General features: G+C 34.0%; 1 long non-coding RNA gene across 1 annotated transcript in view; it reads right to left on the bottom strand.

Moving 5' to 3' along the window:
- Positions 1-5,161, bottom strand: part of LOC110029593 — a 15,229-nt gene that overhangs the window by 2,906 nt on the left and 7,162 nt on the right. Inside the window, exon 2 of the long non-coding RNA XR_002294558.1 lies at positions 3,524-3,797. This is a non-coding gene — a long non-coding RNA (uncharacterized LOC110029593). The remainder of the gene's footprint in view (positions 1-3,523; positions 3,798-5,161) is intronic.

Here is a 5,161-nt window from a genome sequence, read left to right as displayed (position 1 = left end):
TTTTCAAAACGCCGCCCGCACTTATAAGCTGCCCCAAACGGGCCCTAAAGCATTTTAGTGTGTCGCTTGTCAATCATATAAACAAATTTGAACTTTTTATCCTAAACATCCTTGTAAAGCTTCTTAACTTGTTGATACATAGTGACACCTACAGCCCATCTTGGGTAAACAATATCTCAGGTGTTAAGTGATTTATATCTTTTGTTGATGACCACATCTAAATTACTTGAACCTCTCTAATTAAAGACAAGCCTAAAACAAACTATGGTTTTTAACTCCATCTCATAAAAGCCTAATTCCTTGACAATAAGCAAGAATAATTTCAATCCATTATAGTAGAATACCTCCTCCAACAAGAAATTATTCACTATATCTCTTGTATTTTAACTCTTCAACAGAATGAAATAGAAGAAAGTTAAAAATTAGATATCTTCTAAAAATGCTAAATCAATTATGATAACTAAAATTGTTTCAAAATATTATTAGAAGGAGAGGTACTCAGAGTTGCATATCTCATTAAAATGCATTCAAGATTTCTGAAATTAAAAACTCCTTATTAAACCCTCACACATACCCATACCACATATAGATTTATCTGCATCATACCTATCAGAGCATTCAATTGTCTGTGTGTGCGCATTCCATTTCATCAATAAACAAAATCATATCCAAAAGCCATAAAATATATTTTTATGGGCTAATCTCCTCACCAACATGGATTAAAATATTCTATATTCCTAATACTAAAAAAAACACACCACTATGGATATAACCTTCTTCAAATATTAATCCTTCTTCCTCAAAGCTGTATATGATGAGGCAGAACATCAATTGTCTCTGTGAATAGAAGTTTTCTGAGGATATCAATCCTGCCTTATTAATGTCTCATCTTATATAGCTTCTAAATCTACTTGACTCTCAGGCTTTCAAAGAACACACACGAGCAAAGCACAAAGGGATTATTTGTTCCTAGCGATGACACTAGTTAACTGACAAGGTGAAATAAAGCATTTTTTCTAATTAAGCCAAATGTTTGACCCAGGCCCTAACATCATATCATTAGTATAAAACAATATGGATTTTGATGATGATCTAAATATAAATACTGTTGCTCTCAAGAAAAGCATAAGAAATTACTCTGCACATCCAATCTGCTGTTCTATTTACTATGCCAAACAATCTCTAAAAATTTTATGCCTTCAATACAAGCATTTCAGAAATTCCAAGCAACATTCAAAAAGTATTGAACGAACTTGATTGAAAAAATAGTATTCATGCACAAATCTAGATTATTGAAAGAAATTGTAGGTGGAATATTCAAATCTTCACAAAGAGAAGAAATCTATTGAATGCTAATGGCTCTTCAACAAAACATGTAAGTTTGATGAAGGTGACAATAGAAACAAAGCAAAGTTAGTGGTAAAAAATTTCACTCAAACCCATGGAATCAGCTATTATAAACCTAAGCCTACGTTGTTAAAATGAACACTATTAGATTTATTTCTCTCTTGTTGCTAGTCTGTATTGGTCGCTTTATCAACCAGATGTAAGAAAATATTTGTATGAGGATATAGAGGATGAAATCTATATAACAATTTATCCTAGATTTAAAAGTAAAAGTAAAGTGCATTAAGTTCGGATGCTTAATAAGTTTCCATGTAGCTTAAGACAATCATGAAGAGCTTGGTTCTATAGATTCATTAAGGTGACTATGGGTGTAAACGAGCGGAACACCAGCGAGCCCGGGCTCAGCTCGTGTTCGACTTGTTAAAAAATATCACTGTTCGTGTCCTGCTCGTTAAAAAATATTACTATTTGTGTTTGACTCGTTTATACTTCAAACACAAAAAATTTGTTCGTGTTCGGCTCGTTTGCTTAGCAAGCTGAACACAAGTTTTTCTCAAACAAAGAGTCATTTGGACAACCCTAGTCGCGCAGCTGTATGATGTTAAGGGTTGAGACAAGATTTATATTTTATTATAAATCTCATTAATTATATTAAAATATTAATTTAGATTGAATTAATTTAATATTTTTTATATTTTTAAATTAATAATTTTATCTGATTATAAATCTATGTAGCCTTGCAGTTATTAGAGCCAAAACGAGTCGAACACGAACGTACAAATATTTGTTCGTGTTCGACTCATTTTCTTAGCGAACGAATCGAACACGAGCTTCTTAACGAGCCGAATATAAACTATTTGCGAACAACGGGCCGTTTTTATAGCCCTAATGGTGACTGAATGCATATATACTCTCAAGGACAATCTGAGCATGCCTTATCGACCAATCAACTTAATTGTACAGATTGACATCATCTTAGAAAAAGATCAAAAAGAAAAGAAAATATACAAGATGAAAGATATTCTAGCTAAAGAATTTAAAATTAAGGAGCTTGGTTTATTAAATGTTTCCCAAGAATGAAATAGCAACATAAAGCAAAGAGATTCTGTTCAAAATAGAAGTACAACTTTGACTTATTACATAAAACAAGCATGCTTAAATTTAAATTCATAAATGTAACAATGAACTCGTCAAACAAAATTGTTACCAAGGGGATTTTATCTTAGTTGACAATTAGTAGAAAATCTCGTCTAAAATTCTCATGAAGAATGTTACATACGTCTAACTATTATTGTTATTAGTCAGTTTATGAATAAACTCACAAAAGAGCATCTTGATGTCAAATACAAAATACTAAGTTATCTCACAAAGACAAATGAAAAAGGTTTGCTATTTAAGGAGACAAATAGAAGTTTTAAAAGATTCACTAATGCTGATTGAGTTGGATGTACATCTAGAAACGGATCAATGGATCCATCAAACAAAATTGTTTCTAAGGGGTTTATATCTTAGTTGATAGAAGTCACTAAAAATGAGTAGGAAAACTCATCTATAATTCTCAAATAAAACTTTATATATGCCTAACTATTAGTGTTAATAGTTAGTTTATGAATACACTCACAAAATAGCATCTTGATGTCGTATACAAGATACTGAGTTATTTCACAAAGAAATTAAAAAAAAAGGATAGTTATTCAGGGAGAGAAATAGAAGTTTTAAAAGATTCACTAATGCTGACCAAATATGTAAATCCAGAAATGCATTAATGGATCAATCAAACAAAATTGTTACTGTGGGGATTATATCTTAGTTTTCAGAAGACACTAACAATTAACAGGAAAACTCATTTATGGTTTTCATACAAAACTTTATATATGCTAACTATTAGTGTTATTAGTCAGCTTATAAATAAACTCACAAAAGAGCACCTTGATGTCGCATACAATGGTACTTGAGAAGGCATGTAGCTTAAATATTTTCTCAAAAACTATAGTTGTTGCCCTACAAAATTTATGATAATATGGTGTGATAGCCAAGTAAATATTAAAATTATTAAGAACCTTATCCACCATGATCGAAAAAAAAGTGATGTACACTTTCTTAAAAAAACATTTTGATCAAGAATTATCCAAGTAAATTGCACACCAACAAAACTTCAGATTGCTGAAATTCTTACCAGGATCAATCACAACTCAATAACCTTACTTTCAAACTATAAATAATCAACATAGATTCTCAACTTGATTCGGCCATCCTTGCAACAGTCATTGCTACATCCTACGTCCATTAATCCCAGGGATCCAGATCCCAACAAATCATGCACAATGCAGCAACCAGGATGTAGTTAGCCAACTACCACTCTAGCAGTAACTTGTCCTATATGGCTGCACGATTCGGAGAAGCGTGATAGCCGTTTTGATGTCTATTTTGCCTGTCCAAATATTGTCATCCTGCCATTACAAAGAAAATAAAGTAATTGTAGCTTTCATAGTTTGAATTATAACATATTGAATTGCAAAAATCTCTTTTGTTTTCCAGCTTTCTTTCTATTATAAGGTAACTTGTCTACCATAAGTTATTTACTTCTTCTAATTTGTGAGTACAACAACAACAATAACAAAGCCTTAATCCCACAACGTGGGGTCGGCTACATGAATCCTTTTTCTCCATTGCATCTTATTTAGTGTCATATTTTCATTTAGTTTTAGTAAATTAAGATCATTTTTTATACTTCTTCTAATTTGTGAGTGAATATAAAAAATTAGTATTATTATTGTTGTGGTATATCGAGATAAAATAGAAGAATCGACGACGAAGCAAAAAAATAAAACGAGAAAATTCACACAAGAAAACAGTAACACAGCAGAACACACAGATTTACGTGGTTCGGCAAATTGCCTACATCCATAGAGTTGCAGAGGATTTTACTACTTAAAGAATTTACACCAGTCGATCGTTTTGACTTCCAAGAGGAATCTCTCACTTCGTTGCTCTTTCTTCTTCTCTCTCTATACCGAGATACACCGAAAAAGATAAACTTACAAGAGAAATAATCTTCTTCCACAAGCTACCAAGAAGATTATTTTCTCCAATTTCTCTTCTATCACAAGCTACCAAGAAGAAGCCAAGGGAGAACAATCTTTTTCTTCTTTCTTCTTCAAAACCTACAAAGGAAGAAGCCTTGGAGCTCAAACCACACATGCCCCACCCGGAACTGCTGCCTGTTCGCGACTTATAACGAGTGAAGGGATGTTTCGCTTCGCGATAGAGGAAGGCGAAAGTGGTTGGCGCTGTTCGCGAACCGACGCCATGCGAAAACGGGAGTTGGGGTCGTGACCTTTCGCGATCAGGAGCGGGAGCGGGGTCGCGATGTTTTGCGATCGGGAGTGGGAACCATCGGACCGGGCTCCAAAACTCAATGAATCTCCCACTTGGAGACCGGTACACAAGCAACATCTCCTTCCTCAAACTAATCTCCTCCACTGGCGGTGTCGCCATTTCCTTTAAACATGAATCCTCCACCTCTGCAACTCAAAGTCTCTGTCTTCACACCATATGACTTGTGCACAACTTCAATTTCTCAAGAATAACACCCTCAGTCAACATAGCTTTGCACCTCCAAGCTATTTCTTTAATTACTCTTGTCTTTGCTTCTGACTCCCACTGCATGACCAATATCCTGCATCTGCTGAAAACCTTTTTTTAACAAGTTTAGCCCTATACCTCTTGCTGTCATCACACTTAGACTTCACCCGGTACACCTACTTGTTGTGTAATGTTTTCTTCCCTGTGGAAGTTCTGTCGGCTCCCCACT

The sequence above is a fragment of the Phalaenopsis equestris genome, unplaced genomic scaffold, assembly GCF_001263595.1.
Source record: "Phalaenopsis equestris unplaced genomic scaffold, ASM126359v1 Scaffold000597, whole genome shotgun sequence".
In the NCBI taxonomy this organism is placed as follows: Eukaryota; Viridiplantae; Streptophyta; class Magnoliopsida; order Asparagales; family Orchidaceae; genus Phalaenopsis; species Phalaenopsis equestris.
The sequence above is the reverse complement of the archived record's forward strand: the minus strand, read 5'-3'. Positions and strand labels throughout refer to the sequence as shown.